The 15,805-nt window shown below is 32.1% G+C and overlaps 1 long non-coding RNA gene across 3 annotated transcripts; it reads left to right on the top strand.

The window, feature by feature from the left end:
• Nucleotides 1–4,479: 4,479 nt before the first annotated feature.
• Nucleotides 4,480–9,696, top strand: LOC110662902 (uncharacterized). 3 transcript variants are annotated; one of them, XR_009146634.1, is made up of 5 exons: nt 4,480–4,646; nt 4,962–5,110; nt 7,855–8,043; nt 8,123–8,699; nt 9,228–9,696. It is a non-coding gene; the product is annotated as an uncharacterized LOC110662902 (long non-coding RNA). The 3 variants fall into 3 exon arrangements; XR_009146633.1 differs by having other exon boundaries at nt 7,868–8,043; XR_009146632.1 differs by having other exon boundaries at nt 7,953–8,043.
• The last annotated feature ends 6,109 nt before the right edge of the window (nt 9,697–15,805 follow it).

Consider the following 15,805-nt stretch of genomic DNA (forward strand, 5'->3'; position numbering starts at 1 on the left):
ATAACCCATATAATTTCTCATATGAGGAAAGGAGAGCTGATAACCCAACCCATATAAAAAATTCATGTTTACATCCTTAAAAGAAAACCTACATGCCAAAAAGATATGCCTTACATTAAAGTGAAAAGAACACACGACTATATATATTGGCTATTTCAAATCAATAAATAAGTAAAACCAGCAAAATAATCTAGTAATCTATACATGAAAAATTAAGGACCCGAAAGTGAAATTGCTACTATTGCAAATGCCATAGGGAGCGAGAAATAGACAAGTGCTGCACTTTTTTCTATTGCTACTATTACAAATGCCATGGGTTTCATTATGGGACTAGGATCACATTAACTTTGATAATGTTAATTTGGTGATGGTATTAGGAAAAAACTTGCTATCTAACATAACATGCAATCAATCCCTTAAAAAAAGTGCATATATAAAATGATAAAATCAACTAGCTCAAGTATCCATCTAAATGGATTTCATGTGTTGCTTTGCTAAGCTGAACCACTTAACATTTTTTTAAAATGAATTGTTATGGTTCAAGCAAAGTTGAAAAATGAGACTAAGCACAGGGATTTGCAGTGGACCATCAATACAAGCCCTTGTTCCAGTGCTCTAAACATACCCAACTAGATATATGTGTATACAATGATACCTAGGATACCAATTTGATACGCCAACTAATTAATTTAATTTTTATGTTGCATATTTATACCTTAACTTATTTATGAACTTCCTTTTTTTAGCTTTTATTATGGAATCCATTTTGACACTTTATAAATGTAGGCCCTGTCTAGTGTTGCCATCAACTTTCCTAAGTGTAAGTTACTTTAATTTGATGGATGCATTATAAGTCTACAGTTTCAAGAAAGGGGTAGAGCATATGGTCATTATTTTTTTGTTAGTTTACCCGGAAGCAAAATTCCTGAGTGGTTGAACTGTGAAGGCCCGGGAAATTCAACAGCAACTTTGTTCCCTCCTGGTTGCTTCAATAATATGTTCCTGGGTTTTGCTTTTTGTGTTATTCTAGAATTCAAGGCTCCTGTTCATGTGCATTTTTTAGACTTCACATGTCAAAGCAATTTCAAAAGCAATAATGGCTACAGGGAGGCCACTTTAGATTTGTAAATTGGTTTTGGGAAACTACCTTTGAATCAGATCATGTGTTCTTTTGGTACGATGGCGAGGACACTTCCTCTTTAGATTGGCTCAAACAAAATTGTTACATTGAGATCGAGGCATCGTTCAACTTCAAAGCCACAGACGAAAAAGTGAAAGTGAAAAGGTGTGGGTTCCATTTATTATGCACCAATGATGAGCTAAACAATTGCAATCCTTACATATGTGGAGAAACCAATCCAGATTTTCTGGAGCAATTCAAAGAAACAACAAATGCCAACAATAAGAGAAGCAGGGAAGACTTCTACTCCAGTAATATCAATGGCAACCAGGAGGTGGAAACACACACTAAATGTAACGCCCTCACCGTAGGTAGTCTATACATTTTACTGTTCCGACAACTAATGTCTGTTCGAACAGTCAAAATGTCTGGAACTACACCTAGACTATAATGAGGAGGTATAAATTAAAGAAATAAATATTAAGAAAATATAGGAAAAATGTAGAGAAAAAAATAAATTAAAGTTTAGAGAATTTATAAATTGATACAAAAATAATAAAAATAACCCAATATGCACTACTAAGGGCATTTTGGTCATTTCACCCCCAAAGGTGAATTTTGACCTAAATGTCAAAATAAAAAAAAATTAGAGAATAAAATAATTAACATTAATTAAAATTTATGAAATAGATTAGGAAAATGAGAAGAGAAAAGAAAAGAAAGGAAAAGAAAAGAAAAGAAAAGAAAAGGCTTAGGAAAATTCAAAAAAAAAAAAGTATATAAATAGATACAAGAAGACAAACCCCACCAACCAAGTCTTCTTCTTCCTCTTCTCTCTCTTTTTGGCTGCACATTAGTTCCTTCTTCCACCATTTTCTTTCAAGCTTCAAGCTTGAATTCCTCTCTATCTATCCACCACAACCCATGGTCCCCTTCATTAAAAATTTAGCCCACATCATAAGGAAGCTCTAGGTACCCATAGGAAGAAGGAAAGTTGAAGTTTTGAGAAAATTTCCAAGTTGGGTCACAAGAGGTTAGTGCTTTTCTCCCTTCCTTCCTCTTTAATACTTGAAAGTGACTTGAGATAAGTGGAAATTTCAAGAAATTAACAAGAAATTCATGAACCCATGATGTCCCCAAATTTTGGCAGCCATATTGTGTTCAAATAATGTAAATGAGTTTAGAGATGATGATTGATATGATTATATGTATGAGAAGTGAAAAGAGATTGAATTGATTGAGTTTGAAACTTGGAAATTAGGGTTTGTGCACATGACTTGGAGATTTTGTGTAAATGCTTGAAATTTGACCTAATTGGGATGAGATTGTTGCTTATAGAAGTGTATTGCATGCAAATTGAAGTAAGGAAGTTGGAGGAGATTGAGTTTTGGAAGTGTCAATTTTCTGCAGGTTGTGTTTATTGAGGGTAGTGTACATTTTAGGCCATAAATGAAATTGTGTGACCCCAGTTGGTATGAGGCCAATTGGAGGTGAAACTAGACCCAAAATAGCCCATTTTCCATGAAGAAACCATGCCCAAATTCTATCCAAAACTTGACCTAAATACTGCCCAAATGACCTAAAATTTTACCCATGGAAAGTTTAGACATAGGGCTACACTTTTCATGGTGACCACTTAACCCTGCCTTTAACAAATTCAAATTGTTAGCACAAGTTGGGTCACTGAAACTGCCAACCCAGAAAATAACCAAATGAACAGTACGTGTTCATTTGGTCATAACTCTCTCTATACTGGTCCAAATGACCTAAAATTTTACCCATGGAAAGTTTAGACATAGGGCTACACTTTTCATGAAGACCACTTAACCCAGTTTTGTCTTTAACCAATTCAAATTGTTAACACAAGTTGAGTCACTGAAACTGCCAACCCAGAAAATGTCCCAAAATACTATTTCTTTGGTATTTTGACCATAACTTGAGTTCTATAACCCCAAACTCAGTGATTCAAAAACTGAAATTCAAGTTTAAACATAGAGGAGCAATTGTTATGAAGGAATTGTGACTAAATAGACATCCCAACCTAGTCAAATTCCTAGATAAATATAACACGTCAACATGAACCTAAAGAAAGGTTCATGGGAAAAATGCTATATATGATAATTAAAATACTCATAAGGAGAATTAAATATTAAAAATGATATGAATATGTAAATTGAGACTAATGTCCTATTAATATGAAATTAATAGTACCAATGAACAGTACTAGAAAATAGTAATAGTGAACAGTGCTAAATTAATTAAAAATGTTTAATTGCCCACAGTATACCTAGACTTATTTATTTAGTTTGGATAAATTGGTATACCAATTAGGGACTACAGATAGCAATACTGCCTACCGAGAAAATCATAAACTGACAATATATGTCTGGTATGATTGTTCTACAGGCTATATGCCTACTTTATTTCTGGCTTTATAAGCCTGACAGAGGGTCTCGTGTCCGACAGCTGGCCTCGTGCCTGACAGACGTATACTGGATAGACATATGGCTGTCTAACCAGTATACACCCGTACATCCTGCTTTTATAATTTGTTATAGGTTTTCTTGGGCACTGATAAAAAAAAAATTAATTAAGACTTAAAATACAATAAGTAATCATAAAAGATCCCAATAATGTTAATTATTTTCAAAGAACAATAAAAATGTAAAAGACCCAGAAATTATAAGTTGCATATATTGTTTCAAATTATTAAATTATTGTTATTATAAATTATGCACCACTAAGCGTTATGCTTAGAGCGTTGGTTTTCCATTGCGTAGGTCTTCGGAGATCACCCGCATCGATCCCAAAGAAATTACAGTGAGCTGCAGCGACATCGGTAGTGCACTGACAAAGCTCTGATCAGATCTGCCATTATCCAGAGTCACCTCACCGGTCTTTTGTATTTTAGTAGGGCCCATGTATAGACTAGTATTTTGATTCATTATGTTTAGTCATGATGTAATTACTAGTTTATGATGTATTTCATTTTGTACTTAAAATGAAAACTTATAAATTATCTATGAATTTCCATATGAATGTAATAGATGACACTTTATTTTGAGATCTCATAAATAGTTGTGAATGATATGATAAAAGAAAATATGATATGGAAATATGTGAGATGACTATGAATATGTTAACAGGTGCTAATAAAATAGAGGAGGATCTGTCCGGGTCTCCACAGAAATAGATATAAAAAAAAAAATTCTACACATAAATTACTTGATTTAAATGACATTAAAATTTACAATAGACATGACAAGACAAGATAGGGTACTCCGATACCGAATATGGCACTTCTTGCTCGACTATACAATAGACGAGTAAGGAGCGTCACACTAAAAGATTGAGGCAAAAGTCCTCCGCGGAAGATTACTTTTCAAATGCTCAGGATGGGATTAATTACGACGCTACTATGGTTCCTTCAAGTTCTTCATGTGAGTTTGTTTCCAAATTCTACAAATTTCTTTGAAATCCATCCCTACTAATTGTGAAGAACTAGGGTTTGCGGCTCTCTTTCCCTGTAAGTCACCTCTATTTTTGTATTTTTACATTCTGTTGATATTTTGACATATGACAATGTTTTGGCCTTCATTCTAATCTAATTAAAAATGCTATTAATGATGATTTGAAATTTGAATGATTTCATTCTATTTTTCCAGTTTAATTATTTTTTCAGTTTTAATTAAAATTTAAAAAAATTTCTGGTACTTTGATTTCGTTCGATTATTAAATTAAAAAACACCTCCCAATAGACGGCAGACATTCCTCCATCTTCGCATACGTCTCCAATTCGCATTCTCTCTAATCTTGGCTCTTTTGCCCCTATAACCACCAGCAAGCTGCGTCGACGTCTTCCAAATCTGAGCATCAACTTTCTGATCTGTCGAGTCTCATTTGTTTTGGGCATCAACTTTCTGATCTGGCGACTTCAGTGGCGTCTTCCAGACTCACTCCACGCCAACCCCGGCCTTCTCCATCTCGCCAGTACGTTTCCAGAGTCGTTTCCGATACCAACCCTTCTCTATCTCTTGTGATTTTGTTATTTTTGGATGATATTGGTAATTTATTTGATCTGTAGTGTTCGATTTTCTTTGAAATCTAAAAATTTATGTTTGATTTGTTTCGATTCTTGTGCTTATTAATATTGGATTTGTTTTGTTTTGAAATTTAATTTTTAAAAATCTACTTCTCAAAAGAAATTTGAATCACTAGTTGCAGAAACTTAGGCATTTGAATTTGTTTCTGTTATTTAAAATCTGCAAAATATATTATGCTGAACATTCGCTATGTTGTATATGATTGAACCCACATGTCAATGTTATTTTCTTCTGTTGGTGCAGCCTCCACCTTTTGTTTGACTTTTTTCTATTTTTGTTGCATCACCGCTTTGAGAGAAAATTACATAATCTCTTAGCAGGCAATTTGTCTACAATTATAAATTTTTTAAAATTTGTAGCTGGCACCAATAACACCTCAGTTATTGTCCAACTGTCCATAGTCATAATATTACGCATTTAGAAGAAAGGAGTTTTATACACATAGTAGATTCCTTGACTCTGTTCTTCCTTGCTCCTCCTATGCGTATGCAGTATTTAAATTTGTGTACATGCCTGTGCTGTGATGTTTCTTTCTATGTTTGTCCATGTTATTGTTTATCATATAGATCTCTTCTTACCATTAGAGAATGTTAGTGTATGTTTATTATGCTTTACCCTCTTCCGTGGAAAATTTTTGTTGGCTGAAAATGGAGGGAAAAATAAACTCACAAACCCATTTTGGCACTTGTTAAGGTTGTTACCTCCTCAAGGAAGTTTCAACATGGTGCTTTGTGATTTTTCTCTTGGTGGTTATGCTAGTTGAGCTCTTAGTACCATCAAAATTTTCTAACACTCTTTCTGAGATTAAGTTGGTAAGTGGGGAAAGATTGAATTGCCAAGTGGAAGCAGCTCCTGGGTTTGTGTCACCTTAGAAACAAAAATCTAGTCCTTTGCTTTGTACGCTAGTTAAAGAAAAAACAAGTAAAAAATCTTGGGTTTGTATTTTTTTTTTCCCTTTGATAAAGATTCCAATCCTTCTGCTAGCTATTAAATTATAAACCTTCCTTTAGGCAGCCGTTAAATGATTTTATATAGCACTTCTTTCATCAAAACCAACTTTGAAGGGAGTGTGTGCCTTCTTTTAAGATCTTTGCTTTATTTAGGGCAATGATACACAAAAAAGAAAGAAAAAAAAATATTGCATTTTCTTTTAGCTTCTCTTTGATTTTTATTGGACTCTTTGAGGACCTATCTCTGATTATTATATTTTAGTGCTCTTGGCCAAATCCATTTGAATCATACCCTCTAGCCATGATTTTTCATTTGGTGCATTAATTCAATGGGATTATGAATTACTCTGTTTATGAAGCTAAAATCATCAACTTCTTGATTAGTAAGCCAATTTGTGTTCTATTTGTCCTAATTGCAAACTGATTTATTTCGGAATTTGTTGAATAATTGACATATGGGCTGGAGAAAGCTGGTTTTAACATAAGGATGGATGACAAATTTTAATAAATAATTCAGTCGTGTAATTCCTGCTGTTAGTTGCAAAACCATGCAATCATTCGCCAAATCTCAGGTTCTGCTTTTGCTGATCACTAATGCTCACCATCATTGTTGTCCCTTTTTTCCCTATGCTCCCCATCAGCGGTGTTGTTTGTTTGTTTTTTTGTTTTTTCTTTCCTTTTGGCTTGATTGAAGTCCTTAAGATAATTTCAATAACACTGCTCCTTATATTCCTAAAAATAATTTATAGACATTAAAACTTATTGACAAATAATCTTCACATGGATATGGATGGTATGGAGTTCACGGAATGGTATAGGAGAATAAAGATTTTTTATTTTTTCAAATGGATTTGGATGGTATGGAGTTCATAATAAATAGTGTCCAGATTAATTCAATTATATTAGTGTTTATGATAAATAATATTTTTTTTCTAATCATCCTACAATGCTAGTGTAGCTTAATTAAGATACTTTTAGTCTAAGAATTCCGATCATCCATATGCAGTATCATATTTAAAAAAAAAAAAGATATTTTAATGAATATAGAGACAATTATTCCATTTCAAATCCAATTTAGCACTAAAAAGAAATTTAATTAAGATGTATATGTTGTTAAATTTTTGGGGAAATTACAATTTAGTAACCTGTTTTTTGTGCTTTTTCAATTCAAGGATTGAAGAAAATTTCATGATAAATCGATTATTGAATTATCGCATCATTAACAAATCGAGGGAAAAGGGCTAACGCCATTAATTGCGCTTATGGGTATGGATACAATTGTTTGAATGAATTTTGAACAAAAATTATTATGAAATATTAATTTGCATATTCATATCTAGAGATCTACGTACAGGAGCTCTGCTTTCTAGTGTATCCCACACACCTGTAACTGAATTAGTTTCTTCACCTCCTATCAAAGTGACATAAAGAAATAATTTTGCCTCTGATAAAATTTCGATCTTCTAATTTATCGACATCATTAGCATAGAAGACTCTGTAATTTATGAAAATGCTCTGCAATTTATGATGAACTCTAGCTTCCACCATTCTAAAATCCTTTTTATTCACATTCATATTCAATTTCTTGCATGGATCATGAAATATTTGTATGTATATTCAACTTTTTTTAGCTAAAGTTTCATCTCTAACATGATTTCCTTTCTTGATGGAGTGTGCTTAGTTTATGTTTTCAGGAGAAAAATTGCACTGCTGATTCTTTAGCACATTGAAACTTGTGGTATTGAAATTAAGGCTCTTATGTGAAATTGCATTCTGTAGCTCATGGTGTTCAATTCTAGTCTGATCCTCCAAATGAGATATTGAGTTTCCTCACAGCAGATGCAGTGGCAGTGACTTTGTGTTAACTCAGGTTGCGAGCCTATTCGTGTGACTGTAATTGATTTTCCTCACAGAAGATGCACGCTAATTTGGTCTCTTTGGAAAAACAGGAACGAAGTGCTTTGGAATGTTAATCAGATTACAAGCTCTGCTTCCTCCTTCCCGCATCAGTAGCTAGCTGCCAAAGTTAGTGACCATCCAGCCCATTTTGACTACTCTTCAACAGTTTCTGTGGCTGATTTGTTGAAATGGCCCAAGCCTGCTTCGAGATTCTTGAAATGCAATACAGAAGCTTGTCCCCGTCCAGATCATAACAAAATTGAGCGGGTTGGGTTCTTTGTGATTAGAGAGGACAGCTGATTAAGACTTGCTAAATTGAGCTTCTTGGTCCACATGATCCGAAAATGGCTGAAGCTCTCCCTCTCCAAGAAGCTCTTAGCATGATTGATGAAAGAGGCATGCATATCACCTAATTTATTAACTTATTCAACCTTGATTGAATGCTGATGTTGTTCCTTATACTGATGTTATAGATAAACTGTGCAAGAATGGATTAGTGAAATCTGCTGTAACTTTATTTGATGAGATGACTAAGTAGGGAATCAAGCCTAATGTTGTCACTTACAAGGGAACTCAAGAAAATTACAGTGGCAAGCAGGAAATTTTGTCCATCTTAAATGCTTGCAGGTGCGTAAAATGCAACAATTGTTGTTGTTTTCTATAATAAGATCACTGCCATGTTGTGAATGTTTAAAAATGAGAACATGTTATAATTACACTGTAATTTTGGTGCATTTGCATATGAGGGAAATTTATATCTGTTGCAAATTTTTATCATATATCAAAAATAAAACCTGCAAACTGATAATAATAGTTGCAATGTGGATGAAGCAAATATTATATGTGCTTCTGTAATTTTAATCTTATTTTAAGTTCAGAATTAGCAGAGTTAATATTGATGTATTGTTTTTCGCTCATTGAGGGAAGTATTTACTTTTTATTTTTAGTTTCATTATTGTTCCTTGATGATGCATGAGGCTCGTGGTCAATGCTTAATCAGGTCAAGATTTGAGATTATCAGATTTTTGAAGCGCTAATATATTTCTTGCCTGTGACCTTTCTGCCTGCTTTGTATCATGTAGGTGGTTTTAGATACATCAAAGATATTAAACATCGAATGCGGATATGTTTTGATTTGTGCCTTTCTGGATGCAGTCGCTGAGATTCCTTTGAAGATGCTTCGATTTTATTGGAGGAGCTTTGATTATTTGATAATCAGGCGTATGGTGTAGCACACGTACTTACAATGGCTTTCGCAATGTAATTTTAGAGTCTGATTCTTTGCTGTTGGTACAAGCCCTCCACTCCAATCAGCCTGATCTCTCTTATTTTGATTCTATTGTCACTGATTGTAAATTTTCTTCTTAATTAATTCTGCTCTATTTCTTTTACTCGTCCATTGCTCAACACATACAATTTAGTTTTTTTGTCAAATCTCCGGGAGTGGGTTCCTGCACTGTTGTCCATTGCTTAACACATAATTAGTTTTTAGTTTAATCTCCAGAAGTGAGGTCCTGTCACTCGTGATTTCTTACGATAATTTATCTTAATGCAATTTCCTTTTGTTTATATATATACTACAATTGCCACAAATGAGATATAATGAGCATCTCAAGTTTGTGAATTCACCTGTCCTACCCAGTTAAAGTATTTCAATTTTTTTCTTTTTAGTGTCATTCGTTTTACTTGCAAGGGAATTCATTCGTCTACTTTGCAAAGGAAAACTTGACAATTTCTAATTATCTATTTGTATCAGTATTCCGCATTTACATATTATTCTCATTCAAACTTGCTGGAAGCAACAGTAAATAATCACAGCATAAAAATTCATTGGCCTTTTCACATATTTACCTTTTCTCGTTGGTTTTTAAAACAAGGTAGAAAAAAAAATCTGAAGAAGATACAAAGCCTAGGTTAGTATAGTTAATTGCATTGATAACGCAATCTCATGTGAAGATTCATCACCTATTTGGATTCATTTTACAATTCTACTCTTAAGACTCTTAAGAAGTAACTAAGAAATTAAAGCAAGAGTATAAATCCTTTTGTAAGACTTCAAGAAGAAACCAAGAAATTAGAGTGTGAATGCAGGTTTTTTTTTAAAACTTCAATAAGGAACCAAGAAATTACAGCATGAGTATAGGTCCTTTTTGTAGGACTCTAAGAGGGAACGAAAAAAAAAATTATGGATAATAAAAAAAAAAAATTAGAGCAAAAGTATAGATCCATTTGTAAGATTCTAAAAATGAACTAAGAAATTAGATGATGAGTGAAGTTTCTTTTGTAAGCTTTCAAGAAGGAACTAAGAAATTAGAAGGAATTTTAGATCCTTTTGTAAGAAACCAAGAAAAACCATGAAATTAGAGAGGAATATAGAACCTTTGGTAAGACCCCAAGAAGTAAATAAAAAATTAGAGCAGGAGTTTAGGTCCTTTTGTAGGATAGGAGCTTAGGTCCTCTTGTAACACTCTAAGAAGGAATCAAAAAATCATATTACTTTCATGTAAAATATATCATTTGTTCATAATATATTTTTTATGATTTATTTTTTAAAAAAGATATATATTTTTTTTGTAATTCTCTTTTTATTTGCATGAATATATGTAAATATATTATCTAATGTGCCATATTGCCATTTATTCCCCTTCCTTTACACTTTAATATATATTAACTTTTTAAGGCTTCATTTTTAATAAATAATTTATAAGAACAGAATTTAATTAAATTTTCACATAATCATATTTGATTTTTACTTTTTTTAAAAAGACTTTACATAATTTATTGGGTAAAAGATAATAAAATGGAAAAATAATTATTATTATTTTATGTTAATATAATATAGTTTAATATAATATATATAACCTGCATTGCTTGTTGTCTGTACTTATTTGTATGTGTTCATTATTTAATTTTTTTATATGCAATTTTGGAAAAAATTACATATTAATTAATTAATAAATAAATATTGAAACAAATAGAAAATTTTCTTCAGGGAAAATAAGATAATACAACAAAATTAAGAAAAATAAAGTAAAGATTTAAATTAAAAAAAAACTATATAGACAAAAAAAAACACTTCATTATATTCTAGTAACATATAATTAAGTAACAATATTAATTATTATTTATCAATAATATCTTTTATTTTTGTTTTTCAAAATATCTGTCTTATTAGTACAATACTTTTTCTCCCAATTTTTTTATTATTGCATAAATTCTCCTATTCATAATTTCATATTTGTTATTAATTTTTACATATAATTTTGTATATATTAATTAAAAAATTTACTGAATTGAAATTTTATAACAGAAAAGTAAATATCATAAATGCGTTGATGAAAAATTTAAGTTATATAATTTAAAAATATATTGTACAATAATTTTTTTCTTTAATACAACTTTTAATATTTATATAAACTTATTTAAATATATAAAATTTTGAAGTAAATGAGCATTTAAATATGATTTATGATAATATAAAAATAAATTTATTTTATATTAAGTGGTTAATTTTCGAAATAAAGTCTAAATGATTTTTATGAATGATATTTTAATTTTTATAAATTTATAAAGTAATATTTTACACACTAATATATATATTCCTTTTTTTAAATTAAAGAGTTTTTTTTATTAATTCAATTAGTAAATCATTTTTAGTGTTTAGTAAATATTATTTTCATTTAGAAAATATCTCATAAAGATATGTAATAATATTAAACTTATAAAAGTAATATTTTATAATGGGTTGAGTTGGGCGTAGTGGTGGCCACGGTCCGGTTTGGAACCGGAATCGAACCGAAACCGGACTGATCAAATCCAGACCAAAACCGGTCAAAACCGAAACCGTTATTAAACCAAACCTAAATCGTTCCTCCATGGTTTGGTTCAGATTCAAGATATTATAAAACCGTTGAACCGTCGATTTGATTCGAATTAAAATCATCGATTTGATTCGAATTAAAACTGTTTGTTTGAAATCGAATCGAACCGGTGGTTCCATTAAACGCGTCGTACAGTACACCGCAGTTAAGGCAGCCAAAGGCCCACCTACTCTGCAAGCAGCCTAGCACTCCACAAAGAACCTATCCATGCAGCCTGCTAATGTCCATTCAAATGTCATTTCTTTTTTTTTTAAATTTATAATCATTTATTAAATTTCAAAATCAATTGTTTTTATTTTTTTAATCTCAAACGGTAAAATTATTTACTGTTACAATTTTTTTTTAATTGTAAATAGTCCCTAATAACAGTAAAAAAGTATAACAGTAAAAAAGTAGTTACTTTTTGGGGATAATTTTAGAAATAAAAAATTTATAAAAACTCTATAAGTCCCCCAATTCATCCACTTAATTCATTTACACAACTCTTAAATTCTCTCAAATTCTCTACATAATTATTCTCAAATCTCTCTTTAATTCTCAATATTCTCTAAATTTTTACACTTTTTTTTTTTACACATAAAAATTTCTTATATCCCATTATTTTATTCAATAACTCTATTATTATTTTTTTATACTATCATTAAAATTTAATATTTTCTTTATTACTCTAATTTTTTATATACTCATAAAAATTTCCACTATCTCTACTTTTTAATTTAAAATTTTACACTATTTTTTTTGTTTGCAAATTTCTATTTTTTTTTTTGTTATCTTCTACACTTCTTTTTTCAAATTTCTAGTACCTTCTATTTTTTTGTTATCTCTACACTATTTTTTTTTTCAAATTTTATCATAGTATCATACCTTTTTTTTTTTTTTGAGAAAATGTCAAGTAGTGGATTTGGAAGTTCATCAAGTAGCAAGGGGAAAAGTAAGGTTGGTGAATCAACATATCCAAATCCAAATGAGCTTACTGCAGTTGATTTAAACAACATAATGGAGCAAATCGGGGATGATGATAATGATGTTGAAATTCAAGAGTTATTCTACCACACTCAAGAAAGCCAAAATCAACAAGTTGAGAAAGAAGAAGCAAAAAAAGCACTCACATTCAATATTTTCAAAGTCCACTTTACAAAAAAATGAAGATCTAAAAATACATTTGATATAATTTGCAATTACTGTGGCCAAGTCTACAAGTTCAAAATGGGAGGTGGATATGGCACATTTAAGAGGCATTTGGAGCAAAAGCATCCCACCAAAATTGGGTATGATAAGTCTCAAATTCAAATATCTGGGTACACAAATTCTAAATCTCAATCTTTATTTCAATATTCTGATAAAAAAAATAAAGAGAAATTAGCAAAAATGATTTGTGTTGAGCATTTATCATTTAATTTTGGTGAAAAACTTGGTTTTATTAATTATTGTTAAAATGCTTTAAATCCTAATACAAAACGTATTCCTAGAAATACTTTGAAACAGAATGTTTTTTCTTTATTTAAAAAAGGAAAAAAAGAATTACAAGAAATTTTTTTAAATATGAGTGCACAAGTTTCTATTTGTAGTGATATTTGGAGTGATCATTGGCAAATGCATTTATATATGGGCATAACATGTCATTGGATTAGTGATGATTGGATCATGCAAAAAAGAATAATTGCATTTCATGTTTTTGATGAGAGACATACTGCTGATAATATTTATAGGATGATTAAAAATATTTTAGAAGAATATAGATTAGTTTATAAAATTTTTCAATTGGTTTTGATAATCCTGCTGCAAATTCTGCTTCAATTAATGACCTTAAAAAAATTTGCCAACCCAATTTTGGGGGAAAATTTTTTCATATTAGGTGTGCATGTCATATATTAAATTTGTGTGTGCAAGAAAGTTTAAGAACCCTAGATGAATTTATTTCTTCCATCAAAAAAGCAATTTCATTTTTATGGGGACATCCCCAAATTATGAAAGAATAGGCTTGTAGAACGAGATGATTCTCCTTAATTGTGTTCTACTAATTAGGAAGAAATCATAAATAATAAATCCTAAATAAGAATACAGAATACAGAATATACAGAGAAATAATATAGTGATTGACTTTCCATAACACTCCCCCTCAAGTTGGAGCATAGATGTTAATCATGCCCAACTTGTTACAAATGTAGTCAATCCTAGCTCCATTCAGAGCTTTTGTAAAAATATCTCCTAACTGCTCTCCAGTTTTGATGTGTCCTGTTGAGATGATCTGTTGTTGAATCTTTTCACGAATAAAGTGACAATCAATCTCAATATGTTGGGTCCGCTCATGAAATACCGGATTAGAAGCAATATGGAGAGCAGCTTGATTATCACACCACAATTTCGCAGGCAGGGAGGTCTTAAAACCTGTCTCATCTAGTAATTGAAGTATCCACATTACCTCACATATTGATTGTGCCATGGCTCAGATTCGATTCAAAGACTAGATTGAGAAACTACACTCTGTTTCTTACTTCTCCAAGACACCAAATTTCCTCCAACAAAACGCACATCCGATGGTTGACCTCCTGTCAATCTTAGATCCAACCCAGTCGGCATCTGAAAAACATTCAATATTCAAATGCCCATGATTATCATATAGCAAACCTCTTCCTGGAGCGCCCTTCAGATAACACAAGATTTGTTCCAAGGCTTCCCAATGAGTAACAGTTGGGAAAGACATAAACTGACTTACCACACTAATGGCATAAGCAATGTCAGGACGAGTGACTGTAAGGTAGTTCAATTTTCCTACCAATCTCCTGTATCTCTCTGGATCTTCAAACAACTCACTATCCCCTGCTAACAGTTGTAAATTTGGAGTCATTGGTGCACTACAAGGCTTAGCACCTAATTTTCCTGTCTCTGTCAATAGATCGAGGACATATTTTCTTTGAGACAAGAAAATACCCTTCTTACTTCTCATAACTTCGATACCCAAGAAATACTTTAACAATCCCAAGTCTTTGGTCTGAAACTGAGTTTGGAGGAAGGTTTTAAGAGATGAAATACCTACAGAGTCACTCCCAGTGATGACAATGTCATCCACATAGACTACCAGGAGAATTAGACCAGCCTCAGATTGCCTATAAAATACTGAGTGATCACACTTACTCTTTTGCATACCAAATTCCTGTACTGCTTCACTGAATCTCCCAAACCAGGCCCTAGGACTTTGTTTCAAGCCATAAAGAGACTTCCGAAGCCTACAAACTTTACCCAACTCCCCCTGAGCAACAAACCCAGGTGGTTGCTCCATATACACCTCCTCCTGAAGATCACCATGAAGGAAAGCATTCTTGATATCCAATTGATGCAGGGGCCAATCATATGTAGCTGCTAAAGAGATAAACAAGCGAACAGAAGTAAGTTTAGCTACAGGAGAAAAAGTGTCAGAGTAATCAACCCCATATGTCTGAGCATATCCTTTTGCTACAAGGCGTGCTTTTAACCTAGCCACAGAACCATCAGGATTTACCTTTACTGTAAATACCCATTTGCAACCAATAGCTTTCTTACCAGTGGGCAAAGGCAACAGTTCCCATGTACCATTAGCATCTAAAGCCTCCATTTCCTCTTTCATAGCAGCACACCAGCCAGGATGAGACAGTGCCTCACCAACAGTATTAGGGATAGGAACAGAGTCTAAAGAAGTAACAAAACACCGAGAACAAGAAGACAATTGATTATAAGAAACAAAAGAAGAGATAGGGTAAGTACATGAACGTTTACCTTTACGAAGAGCAATGGGTAAGTCTAGATCAGAATCATGATCAGTATGAGGTACTGGATCTCCCAACGAAGTAGCTGGTGGAGGATCTGAGTCAGGAA

The sequence above is a fragment of the Hevea brasiliensis genome, unplaced genomic scaffold, assembly GCF_030052815.1.
Source record: "Hevea brasiliensis isolate MT/VB/25A 57/8 unplaced genomic scaffold, ASM3005281v1 Scaf22, whole genome shotgun sequence".
Classification (NCBI taxonomy): Eukaryota; Viridiplantae; Streptophyta; class Magnoliopsida; order Malpighiales; family Euphorbiaceae; genus Hevea; species Hevea brasiliensis.